General features: G+C 42.6%; 2 pseudogenes; both read right to left on the reverse strand.

The window, feature by feature from the left end:
* Positions 1-6,831: 6,831 nt before the first annotated feature.
* LOC125931371 (UDP-GlcNAc:betaGal beta-1,3-N-acetylglucosaminyltransferase-like protein 1) lies at positions 6,832-20,269 on the reverse strand (annotated as a pseudogene).
* Positions 20,270-23,113: 2,844 nt separating this feature from the next.
* Positions 23,114-23,512, reverse strand: LOC125931928 (ubiquitin-like protein FUBI; annotated as a pseudogene).
* Positions 23,513-24,559: the final 1,047 nt, after the last annotated feature.

The raw sequence follows: 24,559 nt of genomic DNA on the forward strand, positions 1-24,559 counted from the left end.
CTAGAAGAAAAGATTGTACAAGATGTTTTTGACCTCAGGTTAGGCAAAGATTTCTTAGCCGTGACACCAAAAGTACTATCCATAGAAGAAAATATTGGAAAACTGGATGCCATCAAAATGAAAAACTTCTGCTCTTTGAATGACTGTTAAGACAAGGAGAAAACAAGCCACGGACTTGGAGAAAATATTTTGCAAATCGCATTTCTGATAAATGACTTGTATCGATGATATTATTTTATCAAAAATAAGACAACAAATAACCCAATTCAAAAATTGGATGAGATTGGGGGCGCCTGGGTGGCTCAGTCCGCTAAGCGTCTGACTTTGACTCAGGTCATGATCTCGCGGTTGGTGGGTTCAAGCCCCGCGACGGACTCTGCGCTGACAACTGGGAGCCCGGAGTATGCTTTGCATTCTGTGTCTCCCTCTCTCTCTGCCCCTCCCCTGTACACACTCTATCTCTCTCCCTCAAGAATAAATAAACATTTAAAAAAATTGGACAAGATTTGAACAGACACTGAAGAAGATGTATGGATAGCAAATATGCATGTGAAAAAAAAATGCTCAACATCATTAGTAATTAGCTACATACAAATTAAAACCACAGTGAGATGTTTCTATATACTAATGGCCAACCTTGAAAAACCAATCTCTGGTCATATCAAGTGCAGGTGAGAATGTTGAGCCCCTCCGGAAACCAGTTTGACAGTTTCCTATAGAGTTAAACCCGCCATATGACCCAGCAATTCTATTCTTAGGCATTTCCCCCACAAGAAATAAAGACTTGTGCTTCACAAAACCCGTATGCAAACTTTCATGGCAGCTTTATTCATAATTGCCAAAATTTAGAAGCAATCTTTCAACTGGTAAGTAAGCACGCTGTCGTAGATACGTACAATAGAATGCCACTTGGCCACCATAAGGGACCACTGAAATGCATAACATCGATGAATCTTAAACACATGAGGCCAAAGAAGCCAAACGCTAAAAATATACATACTATACAGTTCTGTTTGTAAGACATTTGGGATAAGACGAAAATATTGGGATGGAAAATAAGTTTCCAGGGATTCTGGATAGAGAGGGATTGACTACAAAGGGGCGTCACGTCCTATGTCTTGTTTTTGGTGGTGATTATGCAACTCCATGCATTTGTCAAAACTCATAGAACTCTACATCAAAAAGAATGGATTTTACTGGATATAACTTTTTGAATAAGTAATTTCTTTTTTTAATTTTTTAAAAAAAATTTTTAATGTTTATATTTGAGAGAGTGAGAGACAGACAGACAGACAGACAGAGCATGAGTGGGGGAGAGGCAGAGAGAGACAGATACAGAATCCAAAGCAGGCTCCAGGCTCTGAGCGGTCAGCACAGAGCCCGATGCAGTGCTCGAACTCACTAACCGTGAGATCATGACCTGAGCCGAAGTCGGACACTTAACCAACAGAGCCACCTAGGCTCGCCCAAGTTTGTTTATTTTGAGAGAGACAGAAAGAGTGTGAGGGGAGGGGCAGAGATAGAGGAAGACAGAGGATCCCTGATTCAGGGCTTTAACTCAAGAAACCGTGAGATCATGATCTGAGCCGAAACCAAGAGTCAGATGTTTAACTGACTGAACCGCTCAGGCACCCCATTGAATAAACAAGTTCTAAAAGGAAAAATGGGCAATTCAGTAAAGAAAAAATCCAAGTGGACAATAAACCTATGAAAACATCTTCAACCTTACTAATATCAGGAAATGCAAATAAAAAGTCCCTTTGAAATAACATTTCCTACTCACGAGGTTAGCAAAAAACTAAGAAATGATTTTGAGAAAAGGAAACACTCATAAGCTGCTGGTGGGTGTGTAAATTGATAAATTTTGGAGAGCACCTTGGTAATATTTTGTAAATCTGAAGATACATATAACCTATGACCTAGCAATTCCGTTTCTTGATTTGTATCTTAGAGAAAAACTAGCACATATACACAAGGAGACATACACGCACAAGAATGCTAAGTGCAGTATTATCTGTAATATCGAACATGGGGAATAACGCATGAATAAATCTGACATGCATATAATGGAATGGTCTATGGCATTTAGAATTCACGAAAAAACCCCCGCGTGTATCAAATAAATATCAGTAACAAAATGTTGGGCGGACAAAACTAGTTGCAAAATAACACATATGATCTGCTATTTATATAAAGTCTGAAGGCAAGCAAAACTTAATGCTACATCTTGTATATTGATAAATATGTACTTAGCAGAAGCTTAAATCTTGTAAAGGAATGATAATCACTAAACTTAAGAGAGTGGTTACCTCTGAGGAGGGTTGAAAAGGAATAAGATCTGGAGGAGATCAACAAAGAGATCTTCAACTGCATACACAATATTTTATTTAAAAAACAAATTTTTTTTAACGTTTATTTATTTTTGAGACAGAGAGAGACAGAGCATGAACGGGGGAGGAGCAGAGAGAGAGGGAGACACAGAATCGGAAGCAGGCTCCAGACTCTGGGCCATCAGCCCAGAGCCCGACGCGGGGCTCGAACTCATGGACCGTGAGATCGTGACCTGAGCCGAAGTCAGACGCTTAACCGACTGAGCCACTCAGACGCCCCAATATTTTATTCTTTTAAATAAAAATCTGAAGTGGAGCACCCTGGCTGGCTCAGCTGGTAGAGCGTGCAGCTCTCCACGTTGGGTTGTAGGTTTGAGCCCCACATTGGGTGGAGATGACGAACAGCCCCATGGAAAGATGCTCACATCGCTCATCATCAAGGAAATACAAATCGAAACCCCAATGAGATACCACCTCACACCTGTTCAAATGGCTAAAATCGACAACACAAGAAACAACAAGGGTCGGCAAGGATGTGGAGAAAGGGGAACGCTCTTGCGCTGTTGGTGGGAATGCAAACTGGTGCAGCCAATGTGGAAAACAGTGTGGAGGTTCCTCAAAAAAATGAAAAATAGAACTACCCTATGACCCAGCAATTGCACTATTGGGTATTTACCCAAAGGATACAAAAATACAGATTCGAAGGGGTACATGCACCCCAGTGTTTACAGTAACATTATCAATAGCCAAACTGTGGAGAAAGCCCAAATGCCCACTGACTGATAAATGGATGAAAAAGATGTGGTATATATATTCAATAGAATATTACTCGGTCATCAAAAAGAATGAAATCTTGTCGTTTGCAACAACGTGGATGGAGCTAGAATGTATTACATTAATGGAAATAAGTCAGTCAGAGAAAGACAAATACCATATCACTTCTCATATGGGGAATTTAAGAAATAAAACAGATGAGGGGCACCGGGATGCCTCAGTTGGTTAGCTCTGGATTTCAGCTCAGATCATGATCTCACTGTTCCCGAGTTCGAGACCTGCATCAGGCTCTGTGCTGACGGTGGGGAGCCTGCTTGGGATTCTCTGTCTCCCTCTCTCCCTCCCTCTCCAACATGCTGTCTCTCAAAAATAGATAAACAAAAATTTTAAAGAAACAAAACAAATGAACATGTGGAAAGGGGGGGAAAGACAAAAGAGACAGGGAAACAAACCATAAGAGACTCTTCACCATAGAGAACAAATTGAGGGTTGCTGGAGAGGAGGTGGGTGGGGGTTGGGCTAAATGGGTGATGGGTATTAAGGAGGGCACTTGTTATGAAGAGCACTGGGTGTTGTATGTAAGTGATGAATCACTGAATTCTACTCCTGAAACCAATATTGCACTGCATGCTAACTAACTAGAATTTAAATAAAAAATACCTGCCTACATATATAAACATATAAAATCTCTATAAATAAGTAAGTAAAGCAACGTGGGCAAAATGCTGAGAACAGACTTGTTTTCTTACTCTCTGTATGTTTCACAAAAGTGAATAAAGGGGCAAGTATTCATGTAAAGATGTTCTGCACCATCTCAAATCCTGCCCCACAGCAGCAGTGGTTTATGTGCCACTCTTTGGGAAACAAGGCTGTAAGTGGCTTAAAATACAGACCACAGAACGTGGGTCCAAATGTCGCCTCTACCGTGTACTCACTGTGTAATCTGAAGAGTTACGTAATACGGGGGCGCCTGGGTGGCTCTGTCCGTTAAGCGTACAACTCTGCATTTCGACACAGGTCGTGATCTCATGGTTCGTAGGATAGTGCAGAGTCTGCTTGGGATTCTCTCTCTCCCCCTCTCTCTCTGCCTCTCCCCCACTCATTCCCTCTGTCTCTCTCAAAATAAATAAATAAACATTAAAAAAAAAAGAAAAGTTATTTAATACCTTTAGGCTGCAATGAAACAATGACTTAACGACAGTCACGAGGGATAATGAGCTCAAAGCGGTACATTTTCTGGCCAACGGGAAGTATCAAAAAAAAAAAAGGACTTGTATCCTTTTATTATCTAGGGGGAGAGGTCAAGAAAGACAGACATTCTAGGAGAAGTGACACTTGATTTGAATGTCAAAGGACTTTGAGGAATTAATCAGTTGGGCAAGAGAATCAAGGAGTGTTTTGTACAAAAGGGACAGAATGGCATGCGGCAGAAACCTGAGTGTACATAATCGAACTTGGGGAGCACCTACGAACAAAGCCAAGCATTTAATGTTTGTAGTCCCAATCTCTGATAATATTTCACCTCCAGCCTCGGGTCTATCCTTTCAATGCGCGGCGTAAGTCAAAACCCACTTAGGAGATGATGATGAATTGCTTTGAGATGAGTGGAAAGAATGACAGTGACCTGTGGGAAGCAATAATTTATCTGGACTTGAACAGACTGCGTAGTCAAATGCTAAAAACAGAACTGGAGGGAAACACGGTGAACACATCTGAAGATGATCCCCCTTTTCCCTACTTTTATTTCTGTTTTCCATAGCATCTCCATTTTCCAGACACGCTTTCCAGATGCGCTCTGGAAAACTAGTCCGTTAAAAGAGCATGACGCAAATTATAAGCCTTTAAACAAGATTGCTGTAACTGAAGAAATTAGTTTTTTGTTGGGGTTCAATGGCTGAGCCATGGACTGGATCACTGCCTGGCTGGTTGGCTGGTTGAATTACGTTAATAACCAGACTGGGAACCTGTAGGTCCGGCTATTATGTTGTCTTAAGAAGCAGAACATCTTGGAATGATTCATATCAGTGCTTTAAATGTTAGACTTTGTGACAGTCAAAGATGAAAATTGAATACAAAATGGCTAATGTGGCAGTGCGGTGTAGCCGTAACCTAACTGTAACTTTTTTCCTTAAAATAATAATTTTTAAAAAATGGACCCGAGTGGGGAAAGTAATAAAATTGCAAAAGAGCCTGTGGAATAAATCAAAATTCTGTGGCCACACCGCCACAACATTATACCCAAACTGTCTGGCCAATCATATCGTATTAGCAACCATGTATTGGATGGGTAAGACCAGTGAGCTTGAGCCAATTCTCTTTTCAATACCTATGCCCTCAGGGAAAAATGGAGAACCAAGGCCCTAGTGAGCGATCACATGTTCAGTGCTAAGAAAGGGACTGATATTGGAGCCAAGGCATTTTCCCCTTTGTCCAAAACTCTGAAAATGATAATTTTTCAGAGATGTCAGCAATCAACAAGAAGCAAGGAGGGCCATGGTTACTCAAAAGCCATTACAGGAAAGAGCTTACCAGAACAGTTGTAAGCAAGTGAGGCATCCCAAATGACACAGGATGCAATTTCATGGCTTGGCTTGCCCTGTTTCCTGAATGCTGCCATAAATTCATCTCCTAAGTATGTTTATTTGACAACCCATGAAAACCTTCATCGAGTGTTCTTTCGGGAAGCATTAAATGAAGATGGCTAGTTTTCAGTGGGTTAAAAGTTTCGCATCATGCATTTGTTTTTAAAGGTCCCAAAGCTAATTACTAAAATACATTCGAATTCAAAAAACCTTTTCTAACTTAATGGAGGAACTTTTATTTCATTCAAGTCTTAAAATGCACCTCCCTCCTAAAATAAGCGGTTTCCCATTTTGTATGGAAAAGACTAGCACACAGTCCCCTTGAGGGGCTGAAGTCACGCAGTCAGGGTCTGAGGTCCAAGATGACCAGGCGGCCTGTGTCCAGGCCTTGGCCGGGGCCAGCCTTGGCCCACAGTGAGGCCCTGACGTCCATGGCCAGGCTGGCGAGAAAGGGCTCATCTCCTGTGGGTCTGCACACTCAAGATGTCCACTGTCCTCTCCACCAGGTCCAGGGAACCAGGGCCCTTACAGGGGTCGCCCCTTGTTCTCTGATTTCACTAACCCATCATCAACCGTGGTCCAGAAGCAGATGCTCCTTCTGACACAGTGTCAGAACGTCGCTAATAGCCTAACGCTACGTCACAAGGCCCACGTCATTCACACCCGTTCATCTCACCAGGTAGACATTTTATTACCTCCCATCATCACAAGAATTGTGAGTACAGTACAACAGGATATTTTGAGAGAGAGAGAGAGAGAGAGACTATATTTGCATTTCTTTTATTACAGTATCTTGTTATAATTGTTCCATTTATTATTATAGCTGTTCATTCTCACTGTGCCTAATTTATGAATTAAACGTTGACGTAGGTATGTATAATTAAAAAAAACCCATAATATATGTAATGTATTCCCCCACAGATACGGGGGAGGCTACTGTACTTCAAAAGGTGAATGTTGTGGATGCATCCAAAATGTCTCCTGCTCAGACAGTAAGGGGGTGAGGTGCACCCACAGAGCGACGTCTGGATCCTGGGCTGGGAGCGGCTGCTGCTGGTCTGTCACCTGAAGTGAAGAAAGTCCCCACCCTTTACAGATGCAGGAGACTCAGGTGGTCTTCAATGGCTCCCCCCACTCCCAGAGGTCTAGCAGATGATGCTGGGCACCCCAGCGGCTGGGAAGTGCAGGATCCAAACCCCAGGCTTGGGCCTTTCCAGAGAGCCCCCTGGCGGTAGAAGGCCTTCTCCATCTTCTTTGCAGCCGTGTCACAATAAGCAACAACCTTCGACCCTTGCTTGCCTACATTCCAGATAGTGGAGGTTGCCCCATGCGGGAGGACCTTTTCTTCCAGAAAGTGGACATGGTGAGTCCAGATGGTGGCCTGAAGAATGGAGTGTGTGGCCACGGGTGATGGTAGCAGTAGAGAATCTCCACTAGGATGACCCCACTGGCCTTTGTGAGGTGGTCGTAGGAGAACAGCAGATCCCTTGGCATACTCTGCAAGAGAGAATGAGAACCATCAGCCATTGCTGGTGTTTCCCTCCATGTCCTGAATTTTTCATTCCTACTATCCAACCTAAAGGCAAGGCATTTCAGTATTAACAAGAGGCCCAGAACCCCCTAGATGATGTTCAAAACAATAGGTGCGGATGTAACGTTATAACGTTTTGCACTTCATTGCCCAAACCTTTTTTTTAATTTATTTTTGAGAGAGAGAGAGAGATAGAGAGGAAGTACATGAGCAAGGGAGGGGGCAGAGAGAGGGAGAGAGAGAGAGAATCCCAAGCAGACTCCACGCTGCCAATGCAGAGCCCCATGTAGGGCTCGATCCCACGAACAATGAGATCTGTGACCTGAGCCAAAATCAAGAGCCGAACGCTTAACCGACTGAGCAGCCCAGGTGCCCCTGATTGTCCATATCTTTAATGACTTCACGAGCAATGCACATATATATTAATTAATTTTCATATCCGATTCTGAGGTGGCCAGAGAAGAAAACAGAAACTCAGACAAATAATAGACTTTCTCACATTGTGGGCTCCACAAAAGGAGAAAGAGAGAAGTTAGGGAAGCCTCTTTGAAATTTCTCTGGATGATAGAAGAAGGAGACAGAGGGGCACCTGGAGGGTTCAGTCGGTTGAGTGCCTGACTCTTAAATTCAGCTCAGGTCACGATCCCAGGGTCGTGGGATCGAGCCCTGTGTTGGGCTCCGAGCTGAGTATGGAGCCTGCTTAAGATTCTCTCTCTCCCTCCCCCTGCCCCTGTCCCCTGCTCTCTCTCTCTCTCTCTCTCTTAAAAAAAAAGGAAGCAGATGGAAAAATACTGGAAGCATAGACATTGGGAATCAAAGAATGGGAAAGAATTTAAGAAAGAAAATTCTTCATACTTTTAATTAAACAAATCAGATAAATCTTTCTTGGGCGTAGAAGCTGCTTGTTTTACTTTGTTGTCTTACAAAAGGTCGGGAAGGGGGGGGGGCTGGTTTGGCAGAAATACCAAAAGTTCAGTGTTTTGAGTTCAAACACTTTTTTTCCACAACCACCCCCAGCAGGAGCTTTTATACGTAAAATGACACCTTGCATTTTTCAGCGTTGGGGGCATGTTTAAATGACGGAAGCGGAAAACCATTCACCCTGGAACCAAGTCCTATTTGCCCTTCGTCATAGACCTTCCCCATGCCGTGTACATAAAGGCTGCGGTTGCTCCTGAGGGGTAATCGGGGGCCTTCGGATCGCAGAGAGGGAAAAGCGGTGTGCTCCAAAATGTCATCTGCCGCTATCGTCCAGGAAAGAAGGATCGCCTGTAAGAAAGGTATAAACAGCTTGCAGAAGCACAATGGGACCATTTTTGGCAATCAAGAACCCAAGCAAATATTCATGTGAAATCCAAGACCACCAAGTAGAGGGATCGGACTGTTCCTTCCTGAAGGCTTGCCGTATAGTGTTTAAAGCTTGGACTTGCCTTTTAGAACACAGTGCATCTTGGGGTCTGAAACCGCCCTTCCTACTCCTCTGGGCTCTCTAGATGCCTTTCGTCACTCTTGTCCATGCACTGTATCAACTCATTCATTCAACAGCACATTTCTGAAGTTGTGGAAGGCAACGTCTCCTACTCCGCGATACCCAAAAGGAACAAAAGTTCCTATCTCGAAAGCAGAAGTTTGGAGACTTAAAGGCCACAAGCCTTCATTGGGCTAATTTGAATATTTTGTTTACTTCTAATATTTTTAGATCGAATAATAAAACATCATGGTCTTGTTGCAAAAATGAGTTCAGATAAAGAAAAGTATTGATTTCATTTATTTATTTTTAGATGTTTATTTTTGAGAGAGGGAGAGCGCAAGCTGGGGAGGGGCAGAGAGAGAGGGAGACACAGAATCGAAGCAGGCTCCAGGCCCTGAGCTGTCAGCACAGAGCCCGACGTGGGGCTTGAACTCACGAACTGTGAGATCATGACCTGATCTGAAGTCAGATGCCTTACCGACTGAGCCACCCTGGTGCCCCAAAAGTATTAATTTTAAAAATAATGAAGAATATTTCCTTCCCTCAATACTGCTTCCCCAAGAAAACTTAATAGCTTGGAAATAGTCTTAGAGAGCCTCATCTCTGTTTATAAAGATATCTATGCCTTGTCCAAATGTCTCTGTATTTAAAAACAGTGAGACTGGAGTGTTCGGAAATTTGCTCTTTAAAATGTCCTGTGACGAGCATTTTCTACATCGGTATATTCAGATGTATTTCACTTTTTAAGCTTTTAAGATGTCACATTGTATGAATACACCATAACTAGCTAGTTATCTACCGATTAACATATAGGTTGTTTTTCCAATGTTTGCTATTCTACCACAGTAGAAAGGAAATGTCTGTGAAATCTTGTTTAAAAATTGCTTTGTAGGGGTGCCTGGGTGGCTCATTCGGTTAAGCGTCCGACTCTTGATTTTGGCTCAGGTCATGGTCTCACAGTTCGTGAGTTGAAACCCCACATGGGGTTCTGTGGTGACGGTGTGGAGCCTGCTTGGGATTCCCTGTCTCCCTCTCTCTCTGCCCCGTGCTCGCTCTCTCTATCTCTTTCTCTCTCTCTCTCTCTCTCTCTCAAAAATAAACAAACTTTATTTTAAAAAGTAAATAAATAACCATAAAGTAAATAAAAATTGCTTTTTATCTGATTATGAGAGTAGTATATGTTCACTGTAGAAAACTTGAAGAATACAGATCTTCCTCAACTTACACTAAGGTTATGTCCCAACAAACCTGTCATTAATTGAAAATATCAAAAGTCAAAAACCCATATAACGCACCCAACCTACCGAACATCATAGCTTAGCCTAGTCTACCTTCAGTGTGCTCAGAACACTTCCATTAGCCTACTGTTGGCCAAAATCATCTAACACAAGGCCTATGTTATAATAAAGTGTTTAATATCTCATGTAAATTATTGAATACTACACTGAAAACGATAAGCAGAATTGTGGGGACCGAACGGGTATATCAGTTGTTTACCCTTGAGATCAGGGGTGAATGAGCGCTTCCACGGCCCAACATCACGCGAGAAGATTGTACCTAGCCTGGGGAAGGATTAAAATTCCAAAATTGCAAGTATGGTTTCTACAGAATGCGTAATGCTTTTGCACCATCGTAAAGTCGAAAAATCCTAAGTCGCCCCATTGCAATTCAGACTATCTGTACAGAAAATTATAATAAGCACCAGGTTCCCCTTGCTATTTCCTTTTTTTTCTTTTTCTGGCCTGGAGCAAGCATGTGAGGCTGGATATGGAGGAGTCACCTTGTGACCTTGAGGTGACAAGCATGAGGACAAAAGCCGCAGGCTAAAGATGATAGAATGCAAAGACAGAAGGAGCCTGGGACATTGATGACATTGTGGAGACAAGTCACAAGCTTTGGACATTCTATACCCATATTTTTTTGTTAGAAGAGAAAAAAGAAAACACTATTTGAATAACCTACTTGACTATAGTATAGGGTTCTACTATATACTACTAAACATAATTTCTGATATTCCGTATATGCAGTTTTCTTTATCGGACTTCACTCACTTAACATTACAATGTGAGCACTCCCCCGTGCCCTGTAAACATTTCTTAAAAGCATGATTCCTAGGGCATCTGGGTCGCTCAGTTAAGGGTCTGACTCTTGACTTTGGCTCAGGTCATGATGTCACGATTTGTGGAATCAAACCTCCCATCGGGCTCTGCGCTGGCAGCATGGAACCTGCTTGGGATTCTCTCTCTCAACCTCTCTCTTTGCCCCTCCCTCACTCGTGTTCTGTCTCTCTCTCAAAAATAAAGAAATAAGCTTTTGAAAAATAAGCATGACTCCTAATGGCTGCACAATATATCTTTATATGGGTGTATCATAATATTGTTGAGCTTGTAGGTTACTTCTAATTCCTAATTTAAACTTATCATGGAATGTATACGGATAAATATTAATTTTGATTATATGTTTGTTTTCTTAAAATTTTTTAAAGGTTTATTCATTTTTCAGAGACAGAGAGAGACAGAGCATGAGGGATGGGGCGGGGCAGGGACAGAGGGAGACACGGAATTCGAAACAGTCTTCAGTCTCTGAACTGTCAGCACAGAGCTGACATGGGCTCGAACTCACGGACCGTGAGATCGTGACCTGAGCTGAAGTCGGAGGCTCAACCGACTGAGCCACCAAGGTGCTCCATGTTTGTTTTCTTAAGACACATTTCTAGATCTGGGATTATGATGTCAGAGAGGAAAACAATTTTCAACATTTTAAGAAATATTGTTTTCCTGGAATATTTTTTTTTCAAGTTAACTCTCCAAACTGCAACAGTGTATTAGAATAGCATCTCAAAACATATTCACCCACACTTAAATATGTTTTTAGGGGCACCTGGGTGGGTCAGTCAGTTAAGCGTTCCACTCCTGATTTCAGCTCAGGTCGCGATCTTACAGTTTTCGAGATTAAGCCCCATGTTGGGCTCTGTGCTCACAGCACGGAGCCTGCTTGGGATTCTCTCTCTCCCTCTGCCCCTCCCCTCTACTGCACCAGCATGAATGTGCACTCTCCCTCTCTGTCAAAACAAAAAAATAAACATTTCAAAAACTGTTTTTAGTCATGGAAAATAAGAGAATAATGGCATTTATCTGTTGCTTTAATTTTTAGTTTTCAATTGCTAGTTATAATATTTATGTCCCCTCCATCATTTTACTCTCTTAACGCATTATACAAGATAAGCATTTTCAAACACGTTATAATCATCTATTATTAAAAACGAAGTCTCCAAGTCACGTTACAGCTTTCAGACACACGGCTATTAAAATTATTACAACATCTAATGAACCCATGATTTCCCTGGATGTTTAACAAGTGAATAAGTGATTACGCCAGTTCCTCGGTGATTACAGACTTCTCTCAATATGCCACTGCGATATTATTCCAAAGTAATGACAATTTCATAATAACAAATATAAATACCCACAATGGGCCAAGCGCTGTCCTAAGTGCTTTTGCATATGTTGACTCATCCACGCATCATAACAACCAATGAAGCAGGTACTATTACTGTCCCCATTTTACAGATGAGGAAACTGAGGCACAGAGAGGCAAAGTAACAAGGCCCCGTCTCGCAGTTTGTAAGTGGTGAAACTAGCTTAGGAACTCAGCGGTCAGGGTCTAGAACCCATGCTGACAATTATTATATGATGTTGTTTTATCAGACGGTGCTACGAATGTTATCACAACTCTGAGCTTGGCATACTTCTCAGGGGTGGCTTTTAATCACCTCCGTCCCTTCACGAACTCGCTGTTTGAACTCAGACAAGCCCTTTAACCTCTCAGAGTCTCAGGTTCCGAGCTCCATTTCTTCCAGCACAACGTGCCTGGCCATTTTGGTGGCCTTATGCCTGAGAAGCATTTACTTGGTTGTGGTCCAATCCACCTCTCGGTAATCAGTATCAATGATAATTAGAAAACCTCCAATCCATCTGAAAATGATTGATTCCATAGCTCATGTTGACAGGGCCCTGAATCACACTGCAGACCTTGGGAGAGCAGGCTGTTCCCTACGGCGGCAGAACTGCAGGGGGGCGGGGGGACCAGCGGAAGGGGGAGCTTGAGGAGAGCCCAGAGGGAGGACGACCCAACTGGCGAGGTTAGCAAGCAAAGGCGGCTTCTTCCATAAAGCTGTTCTGTGATGAGAGAGAGAAGTCGAAACTCTCACAAGAGCAGTGCATTATTCAGCACCATGGCCCCAACTTCTCACCGTGGGGGCTTTTAAGGACTTGGCTTTGGAGAAAGTCACCAGATCACATTTCCTTCTGTGCTCCAAATCAAAGGGTGTGGAGTCCTGGGAAACCTTCACAGGAAAGCAATCTATTGGTTCTGATGAAGGAGGTGAAGGGATGATGTTTTGAGGTTTTAACTATTTTTTTTCTCAGTATATTCTGCCCTTTGTCTTCCCTCCGTGCAAGCAGGTAACTGGCTCTGTTCTTGTTGCCCTAAGGGAAAGAGGTAGGGCACCTCAGGCAAAAACAGAAGCAGCTTGCAAGGTCAGTGATTCAAAAAGTCTAAGCTCATAGAGGAGGCAATTCCACAGGGAGAGAGGACCTTTAAAAGAGAGAAAGGGAGGGACGCCTGGGTGGCTCCGTCGGTCAGGCACGACTTCGGCTCAGGTCCTGATCTCGCTTCAGGAGTGCGAGCCCCGCGTCGGGCTCTATGCTGAGAGCTCAGAGCCTGGAGCCTGCTTCGGATTCTGTGTCTCCCTCTCTCTGCCCCTCCCTCACTCGCACTCTGTGCCTCAGTCTCAAAAATGAATAAAAACAATAAACATTTCTAAAAAAAAAAAAAAAAGAGAGAGACAGAGAGAGAGAGAAAGGGAGAAGGCTTGTCTTCGCACTAGAAATAGATTCTTCCAAGTTGGGGGGAGGGGAATGAAGCCAAAACAGAAGAGATTCTTGAAGGCAGCCAAGGACCTTTTACTTCATTTCATTTCATAGCGGCTCCAGCAGGGAAGCATCAAGACCCTAGAAAGCAATGTCTGCGAGGTGTTCCCAGCAGGTGGGTCTAAATGCAGAGTTGGCAATGATTCCAGAGTCCCAAGGGTAGTGGGAAGGCAGCCAAGGACCTCTGACTTAAAGGAACCATGTGGCCCAGGAGAGTGGACATCTCAGCAGTAACCTATATAGACCCGTGATTAATGACCACAAGCCTGTTCTCTCATCACCTGTTACCACCCCGATTCCCACCCCCCGCAACACCACATAAGAGGTTGACAGTGTGAAGTTGACCTCCTTGAGTAGACCCTAAGAAGGACTGTGGTTAGTTTTCCCCCCCAAAAGTCCCCCATCATTGAGCCCTTGATGCTCAAGGTCTGACATATAGATGTTAGACTACAGGGATTGGAGTCTGAGAGTCGTATATGCTATAGCAATTTTAAGGGTCAATTCTCTCAGCCCCACTTTTTTTTTTTATCATGTGGTGATTCACTGTTTTCTCCTCCTCCCAAGGTGGGGGGGGCGGGTGGTGGTGGAAATAAACATCCTGACAGAAAGGAATTTATCTCCTATTTGATGAAAAGGCTTCAATATCTGTACTTAAGATTTTGGCATTCACTTTTACCCCTCACTCATAAGCACATTCAGGGCTATGCAGAGCGATGCCCAAACAAAAGTCAATTTCAGAATGTTGAACTTCTCATGAGCTGGCTTCTCCACAATTTGAACTTAGGATGCCAGGAAGTTTAGTTATTTCAAATCTGAAAAGAATATCACCAAGCCACACCTCTCGAAAAATGTTATTAACATATGATTCTTTCCTAAACAAGGAAGAAGGGAAACGTAGTTGCATTCACAAAGAATGTACGAAGTCTGCCAAGAAAGCAAATAATTTTTGGAAGTCACCCTTATTTGGAAATATTCTAGTCATAGAACCACAGTTGTTTAAACAAAAGCATCCACCATATCTCCTTCTGAAAATATGTACTTCCAAACTATATAAAAAGAATTAAATACTATGTTACTCAGTTCTTTTGTGATTTACTTGAAAACAGCTTAGGTTAAAAAAAATAATGAAGATAAAGGCGGCCAAGAACTACAAGGAGCTTCCTGTCGGCATTGTGATGTAGTGGAAAACTCATACCTCTGAAGTCAAACAGACCTGTTTTGGAAGGTTGGCTGCACTCTTAACTAGTTGGGTGACCTTGGGCAAGTAACTTTATCTTCCCTATGATTCATCTGCAAAAATAATTAAATTATGTTAAATGAGAAAACAGATGTGAAAGGGCTCATTGAAGGATATTCCCCCTCCGGGCCTCAATAGAAAAACAGGGAAGAGTCATACACGGTTATTATAATATAAAGTAATAAACAAAGACGTGTCTCAGTCTGGACGCAAAACCACTTACATGAGCTCAAATAGGCTTTGAACAGAACGAAACAGTGTAAAGTGATATTTGGCCAAGTGCAAAATTATAAACTGGAGGGAGATGCGTTGAAATAAATTCTACTTATTTGACTTTCAAGTGCTCCTATAAAAATCTTTTTTTAAGGTCACCAGGTGCTTTACGAAATTTGCTCTAGGCAAGACATCTAGAAATTCTAATGTATAAAAAATGTCAGGTCTTGTTATTTCTGAGGGAATTCTGAGAGCAAGATCAATGAAAATAAATATCTACCATTTCTACTGTTTTAGCCTCAAGCCTAAAAGCAGCAGACGAGGTGGCTCTGATAGAAAGAAGACACCAAGGTCGATGGCAAAATTATAAAGTAGCCACCCTACCTCAAGGCATTCACTTCGTTGTCCAATCATTTCGTGATGTCCTCCGGCTGTGTTGAAATAATTCTGCCAAGAGACCTATGCTCTACTCTAATTAAGTGTTATGATCTAGGGGGTCAGCAAACTATGGAACTGTGGGCCAAGGTCAGACTGCTTTGTTTTTGTAAATAAAGTTTTATGGGAACACAGCCATGCCCATTCAGCTATGCGTTATGGCTGCTCTCATACGACAACGAGCAGAATTAAGTAGCTGTAACAAAGACCATATGACCCACAAAGATTGAAATATTTACTACCTGGATCTTCACAGAGAAAGTGTGCCAACCCCAACTCGAACCCCTAACAACCCACTTGCTACCTAAAGTCAAGGGCAATATATTTAACGTATCGATGGGAAATTTTCATTTTAAGATGACCATGTTAACTCCGTCTGGAGATTGCCTGGGAGAAAATTTCTGAGCAGAGAGAGACAGAGAGAGAGTTCTCTTTCTGCACCTGACTCACGCTTATTTCCTTCCAAAACTAATAAAAGTCAGCGAGGTGGCACCCTACATTGAAAAGTTTGCCAAATTTAGAACTCCGGGTGACTGTAGACTTTGCATTACAGTAAAGACATATGGAGGCTAAACTTCAGTTAGCTGACCTTATTTCACTTGAACCTTTTTATAGCCAAAGTCAGCTTTGGGGAAGGGTAGGGGACATCTACCAATCTTTTAGGAGATTTGCTCTGAAATAATATGGCTGAAACACATTAGCTGTCCAACATTCTTTGTAAGATTTTGAAAGTTTTGAGAATCATATCAGTGATATTTCTTGGAATACTGAACAATGAGCTACAGCACTGTTGAGTGTCATAAACCTTCCGCCCAAATCAGAACTGACAATCAGTCTGATTCAACCCATAGCTCGTCCTCCCAAATACTGTTGTTTGAATGATAAGGAATCCAAATGAAGTAAAATAGTGACTGAAATAACTGGAAAAAACCAAAGACAGGAATCGGGGCAAAAATCTCCATTCTGAGTATGCAAAACTTCACGATGGAGGCATGCCACAATAAGTAATTCAAAAGCTTTAACTAACTTGTGTCAGAGGGTCTTTGTTATAGAAAGCTGGAGGAGAGAAAGTCAAGGTTAGTCTGGCTTGCTTTCTTCTTCGTGGACATATTCCATGGTAAAGTTCAAACCAATACTAGTCTTGATTATTTATTTTTATGATGCCTACAACAAAAATAAAACACTCTCCGTATTTTTCCCAAGAACTTGCAAGTTTTAAGTGTATTTTCAAATAAAAGTGGTAGGGGGAAGCTTTTTTTGAAAAATAGGATCTCAGGGTCACCTGGCTGGCTCAGTCGGTAGAGCATGCACCTCTTGATCTCAGGGTTGTGAGTTTAAGCCCCAGGTTGGGTGCAGAGTTTTCCTTAAAAATAAATAAATAAATAAATAAATTAATTAATTAATTAAAAATAGGATCTAAATAAATGCCAGCAAAGTTTAGAGTCTAGGCACTGAGGAAGGGGAAATTTTAAATGGCAAATTAGGATCTTTTAGCAACAAAGCCACATATAATGAAAGACATAGATTCATACTTTTCACAAATAGCTCTTACTCAATTCTAAATCTGGTTCTACCATTTGGTTGGTAAAAAAACTTCTCGGTTTTTCTTTAAGAGAGAGGGGGGAAAAAACAGAATGAAAGCTATTCCTGGAACAATGTGGTAATTTGAGGACTGTAGGTTCTAAATTGTGTTATAAGCTATCCAGGTATGTGCTTACCCGTTTGGAGACAAAGGGGCTTTTACCACAGTCGCTGGGGGGTTATTTGCAAATACGTTTTGACGCCAGAGGTGACAGAACAAGGTAACAGGACAAGTCTCAGAGGATCAGGAGCCCTATCATTGGGTCAGTAATGGTTTTGGAGAGCCCAAGTAATGAAATGCCGTTAACAGTAAAGTCATGTCCAACAGCTATCCTACTCACAGGCTTGGGGACAAGGACAGCCAGGGTTGCAAAATGGACCGGTGTCCTTAAAGCTGAGTAGGCTACTGTCAGCCAATCACTAATGAGGGGCCTCGGACCGTGTCCACCAGAAAGAAAGACGTGAAAACCGAAACAGTTATGGCAGAGAACTGGAATACCACTGAGTTCTCCTGGGGTCTGAACTTAAAGACCCATTTCACCCTGCCCAAAATAACAAGACTTAGGACTTTTCAGGAGGCCACATCAACAGGCCATCAGGAATTGGGAGGCAAATTTTCACCTATACACAAACAGGAGCAAGCAGAGAGCGCTCAGATCGTAAATCATAATCATGCTAACCTTTTCAGTTAGCATTCTCATCACTTTGAGAATCAAACCTGACATCCTAATCGTGGGCCAATATGCCCCTACATGTTTTTGATTCTGTACACTTCTCAGCCCTTACGTCTCACTGTTTTTGGACACCCTGCCCCAGCCACACTCTTCTCCCTGTCATTGTCATAACGTGCCAAACGCATTCTCACCTCAGAACCTTCAGATTTGCTGCGCCCGTGACCTGGAATATCCTTCCCCTGGAACCTGACTTAGTTTACCTCTTGACTATATTGTTGTCTCTAGTCAAACATCACCACCTGAGAGAGGCTGCCCCTGACTTGACATAAAATTACTGCCCGATTCATGCTCTATCCGCGTCTCCTGTTTTAATTTTCCTTCTAGTAATTATCACCATGTGATGATAGAGGGCCTATTTGTGGACTAATTTGTTATCTATGCCTCGGAGACTTGGTTTTGTTCACGCCTCATCCCCGAGACTTAGAATAGGGCCCGGCATAGAGTGGGTGCTCAGCTAATGTTTGTTGAATGAATAAATGAATTAGAACAGATACTCGAATGCAATCAGCTTTTGGAGAAATTTTGCTTCCAGACCGTGCGAGACTTCCACTGCCTAACACCGTTAGGAAAATGAATTTTTTTTTGAATTTCTGGGAAAGTTCATTCCATAAGTGATCTTTGCCATTTCACAATTTAACTCACATTTCAACTTAAGCCTACATGCGGCCATTTTTTTTTTTATTTTTTTTTTTAAATTTTTTTTCAACGTTTTTTATTTATTTTTGGGACAGAGAGAGACAGAGCATGAACAGGGGAGGGGCAGAGAGAGAGGGAGACACAGAATCGGAAGCAGGCTCCAGGCTCGGAGCCATCAGCCCAGAGCCTGACGCGGGGCTCGAACTCACAGACTGCGAGATCGTGACCTGGCTGAAGTCGGACGCTTAACCGACTGCGCCACCCAGGCGCCCCAACATGCGGCCATTTAAGCTTGGTTCCTCTTTGGTGGCAAGACATCGTGTTGGTATAATGTCTCTTACGATAGACATTGGTCTGTTGGTCTCTCCAAATCATCTCAGAATAGATGTCAGAACAGGTGTCAGAATATCCAAACGCCCTTAGTTCGGCAAGGCCGGAGAGAGATTCGAGTATCTTTTGTTCAGAAGAATCCCAGCAGTAGCAACGTCATGATTTAGAAGATTAGACCCACAGAGATGGTTGGTCTATTTAAACAGACTCAATCCCCAGCCAGCTGTAGCAGCGGACCTGAAGCGGCTTGCGGCAATTGATCAATAGGACACCCTCATATTGTTTACAGAAAAGCTGCGATGCCCTGAAGTAATCCAAGCACTTCCCCTGAAGCACCTTGGAGAGAAGGTTTGTCAGGTTCTAGCTGCTATCTTGGCCTATGAAGCAAAGATTTTATATCTCTCAACAGCTCGGCCAAATATTGACAGTGACACCATTCTTAGCTCCTCTGTGTACCCAAGTGAACACATGTTTCCCGAATTATCTTATGTTATTCTCTGCGGGCATCCCATATTCTCCTTTGCTCACACTAGACCGCTTCCCTTGATTTTTCCGCCTTAATACGTTTGTGCGTACGGTTCCCTCCCTCGTCCTATAGAGGTTTTTTTTTTTTTTTCCCCGTGCATCTAACGTACCTGTTTATAGTAAACTTCAAGTCCACTCGGTCACTCAAGTACAGCCTCACATCGAAGAGGAAAAGAAAATAAGTAAACGAAACTAAAGATCTGATGGGAAATTTCATTGCTAAAACTTGTGGTTCCCCAAAGTGTTGGATTTACTATATGACAACTTTAAAAATAAAATAACAAGGTATTAGCAACTAGGTATATAGCACTCTACGACATAGTCTATTTTTCCCGTGATGCCTATCTTGATGCTCTATATAAAATAGTATAGACCAAATCCTCCCACCCCCAAAAAAGTTTGTGCCCCAGGTTTGCAAACATGTGCTTAGACCGTCTATTGGGAAAACCAGCACTGGGTAAGGAGATATCCCCATGGCCTCCTCTGACTTTAGAATCCTTTTTTTTTTTTTTAAGTTTATTTATTTTGAGAGAGAGAGAGAGAGAGACAAAGAATCTCAAGCAGGCTCCACACTGATGGCACAGAGCCTGATGTGGGGTTCAAACTCCCAAACCATGAGATCATGACCTAAACTGAAATCAAGAGTCCCGTCGCTTAACCGACTGAGGCACCCAGGTGCCCCGGTTCTAGAATCCTAATGACAATATTTCCTTAGCACCATACAGGACTGAGGAACATCCAGGAATAAGTTCGCCTTGAGTAGAAGTGTGAAGGATATGGCTCTTGCACTGGCTACCTGAATAGGCCTTCTGAGACCCAGAGAAACTAGCTGCTGACATAAGGTGATTTCAGGGGCCCCCTGAGGCCATCTGATCCTGCTGACCTGTATTTCTTACCATGTACTCAATTTTCATGGTGCTTCTTAAGAAGAAATGAGCCGCGTACCTGGATTGAGGCATTCTGTTACGTCAGAAAAATAATATTCGTAGGAATTTGTTTATCTAACTAAAATATACTCTTTCAAGGGTGCACGGATGGCTCAGTCAGTTAAGCATCTAACTCGATTTCAGCTTAGGTCATGATCTCATGGTTTGTGAAACAGGGCCTCACGTCAGGCTGTGTGCTGACAACCCGAAGCCTGCTTGGGATTCTCTTCTTCTCTCTCTGCTCTTCCCCTGCTCTCTCTCTCTCTCTCTCTGTCTCTCATTCTCACAAAATAACTAAACTAAACCATAATAAACTAAACTAAACTAAACTAAACTATATTCTTTAGACACCAAGCCAAGAGCTGATGTGAGGCTGGTCAACCGTGATGGAGTAGGGATGGGAGTGGGAGGAGGGGAGAGCTGAAACGCGGTTCATATTAATTCTGTTCAAATGTGTTGTGAAAGTTATGCTAAGGAGTAGCTGAGTTATATAAGATCAGACTATTTTTAGGGGCTAGTCTAGATCAGAAACAAATACTCTTGCATGTGTCAGATCACTTGCACAGGGCCAAATGCATAGATGGCAAAATACAGATGGAAAATAGCAGGAAAGCAAAAGCAGAGGTTGAAAGGCACCCTATTTAGGGAAAGATTGGTCAGCAGGGATGCAGAGGAAGGGAAGGAACCGTTTATGCTGTGGGGACAGATTAATTTTTCTGTTGTGGAGGCTGGGTGAATGAGACAGATTCTTCTTAGGCTTGCAGATAAAAAAAGACTGAACAGTTCTGGGGAACAGAGCCAAAGTGCCACAAAATACTTAAAGCAGTCAAAATCCTGTTTCTAGGGTAGATAATCTCATCATGTGGAAGGGAGGGAGGTATATGGGGATTGTGACTCTTGATTGAACTGTCAGAAGTCTAACTAACTCAGGAGGGGTGCCTGGGTGGCTCAGTCGGGTATGGGTCGGGTTCTTGATCTCGGCTCAGGTCATGATCTCACAGTTAATGAGTTCAAGCCCCGCATGGAGCTCTGCACTCACGGTGTGGAGCCTGCTTCGGATTCTCTGTCTCCCTCTCTCTGCTCCTCCCCTACTCATTCGTGCACACACACACTCTCTCTCTCTCTCTCTCTCTCAAAAATAAATAAACATTAAAGAAATGTTTTTTTAAAAAGTCTAACTCAATAGCCAAAACGTAGAAACAGCCCAAATAGTCATCAATAGGTGAATGAATAAACAAAGTAGGGTATGGACATCGTTTAGTGAAAAAGGCATGCACAAAAGGTCACGTGTTGTGTGATTCCACTTATGTGAAACGTCTAGAATAGACAAATCCATACAAACAGAAACCAGATCAGTAGTTGCCAGGTGCTGGGCGTTGGGAACTGGGGAGCATGGTGTTTCCTTTTGGGGTGATGAAAAAAATTGGGAACTGGAGAGCGTTAATGGGTATACAGTATTGTAATCCACTTAATCGGTCACTGCAAAATGGTTAATTTTATGTGAATTTCCTCTCAATAGAAAAAAAATATTGAAGTTTTGCTCAAATTACAGGGGACTCTAACTTTCAGTATTGAAATACTGAAGATTAGTTCGTTCTTTTTAAGCTGGAGTTAACATCAAAATCAGAAAGTAATATTTGAGGGTTGATGAGAACCAGAGCTAATTGTTTTTGTTTATTTATCTTATTGTTTTTTTTATTTTAAATCTAGTATAGCTCACATGCAGTGTTATATCAGTTGCAAGTGTACAATATAGTGATTCAACAATTTCATACATTACTCAGTGTTCATCGTGATAAATCCACTCTTAATCCCCATCAGCTGTTTCACCCCTCCCCCCATCCACCTCCCCTCTGGGAACCATCAGTTTGCTTCTTGGTTTCTCCCCCCCCCCTTTTGAGCAGGGGAGATGGGCAGAGAGAGAGAGAATTTTAAGCAGGCTCCATGCTCAGCACAGAGCCCAATGCAGGCCTTGATCCCACGACCCTGGAATCATGACCTGAGCCAAAATCGAGAGTTGGATGCTCAACCGACTGAGCCACCCAAGCACCCCTTGTCTCTTTTTTTTTTCATTGTTCACTTTTTTTCTTAAATTCCACTTGTAAGTGAAGTCATATGGCATTTGTCTCTCTCTGACTGATTTTTCACTTAGCATTACCCTCTCTAAATCCATCCATGTTGTTGCAAACGGCAAGATTTCATTTTTTCTTCCGGCCGAGTAATACTCTATTGTGTATCCATACCATATCTTCATTATCCATTCACCTATCAGGGGACACTGGGGTTGCTTCCATAATTTGGCTATTGTAAATAATGCTGCAATAAACGTAGGGGTGCGTGTATCTTTTGGAATTAGTGTTTTCGTATTCATTGGGTAAATACCCAGGACTGAAATTACTGGGTCATATGGCATTTCTGTTTTTAATTATTTGGGGAACCTCCATGCTGTTTTCCACAGTGGCTGTACCAGTTTGCATTCCCACCAACAGTGCATAAGGGTTCTTTTTTTCTCCACATCCTTGCCAACACATGTCATTTCTTGTGGGTTTTTCTGAATGTTTATTTTTGAGAGAGAGAGAAAGGGAGAGGCAGAGAGAGAGAGAGAGAGAGAGAGAGAGAGAGGGAATCCCAAGCAGGACCCATGCTGTCAGCACGGAGCCCAATATGGGGCTCAATCCCACGAACTGTAAAATCATGACCTGAGGGAAAATCAAGAGATGGATGCTTCACCGATCGAGTCACCCAGGCACTCCTCTCGTGTTTTTGATTTTAGCCGTTATGACAACTGTACGGTGATATCTCATTGTGTTGCTGTTGTTGTTGTTGTTTTACTAGACTAGAGCAGCTTTATTGGGGGAAGCCAGGGTTACAACGAATTTAAGAGTTGGCACTGGGGCCCTTCTTCTTGCCAAAGGTGGGCGCAACATTGACAAAGCACAGTTGTACTGCACCCACCCCTTGGCTTCAACTGTCTTCCTTGTCTCATATTTGGCCACCTTGCGAGTCTGCCCTTTTCCTTTCCCCGCACATGAGGGGACCATGGACTTTACCGCCAAGCATGTGGTCGGCTACTTCCAAGGTGATCAGACCCTCGATTCTACACTGACCCAGGGTCGCCTCATCCTCTAGGGGTTTGGCTTCCAGGAGCACAACTTGATCTTCCGGAGCAACACCCGTCAGCGAGGCTACATGAACCTTGATCTGGGCAACCCTCTTCTGGCCGGTCACCTCTAGGGTGTGTAAGTCCTGGGTGTGGACCAAGAGCTGCATGTCAGCTACTGAACCACCGCCGCTGCAGCTGCTACTGCCTCATGGTGGTTTTGATCTGCATTCCCCTGACGATGAGTGACGTTGAGCATCTTTTCATGTGTCTGTTGGCCATCTGGACGGCGTCTTCACAGAAATGTCTGTTCGTGTTTTCTGCCTGTTTTTTAAATGGATTGTTTGTGGTTTTGGTGTTGAGTTGCGTAAGTTCTTTACACATTTTGGATACTAACCATTTATCAGATATGTCATTTGCAAATATCTTCTTTGTTCGTAGGTTGCCTTTTAGTTTTGTTGGTTGTTTCCTTTGCTGGGCAAAAGCTTTTTATCTTGCTGAGGTTCTGATAGTTCATGTTTGCTTTTATTTCCCTTGCCTCTGGAGATATGTCTAGAAAAACGTTGCTATGGCCAATGTCAGAGAAATGATTGCCTGGACTCTCTTCTAGGATTTTTATGGTTTCAGGTCTCACCTTTAAGTCTTGAATCCATTTTGATTTCATTTTTGCGTATGGTGTTAGTGGTCCAGTTTCATTCTTCTGCATGTTGGTGTCCAGTTTTCCCAGGACCATTTGTTGAAGAGACTGTCATTTTCCCAGTGCATGTTTTTGCCTCCATCGTCACAGATTAACCGACCATATACTGGGAGGGTTATTTCTGGGCTTTCCATTCTGTTCTATTGACCTAGGTCTATTTTTGTAACAGTAGCATACCTGTTTTTGTTACTACAGCTTTGTAGTATATCTTGAGATCTGGGATTGTGACACTTCCCGTTTTGTTCTTTTTCAAGATTGCTTTGGCTGTTCAGGGGCTTTTGTAGTTCCACACACATTTTAGGATTATTTGTTCTAGTTCTGTGAAAAATGCTGTTGGTATTTTGATAGGGACTGCATTAAATCTTTAGATTGATTTGGGCAGTGTGGACATTTGCACAATATTTATTATTCCAATCCATGAGGATGAAGTACCTTTCCATTTGTTTGTGTTATCTTCAATTTCTTTCATTGTTTTATAGTTTTCAGAGTACAGGTTTTGCACCTCCTTCGTTAAGTTTATTCCTAG

The sequence above is a fragment of the Panthera uncia genome, chromosome X (genome assembly GCF_023721935.1).
Source record: "Panthera uncia isolate 11264 chromosome X, Puncia_PCG_1.0, whole genome shotgun sequence".
Taxonomy (NCBI): Eukaryota; Metazoa; Chordata; class Mammalia; order Carnivora; family Felidae; genus Panthera; species Panthera uncia.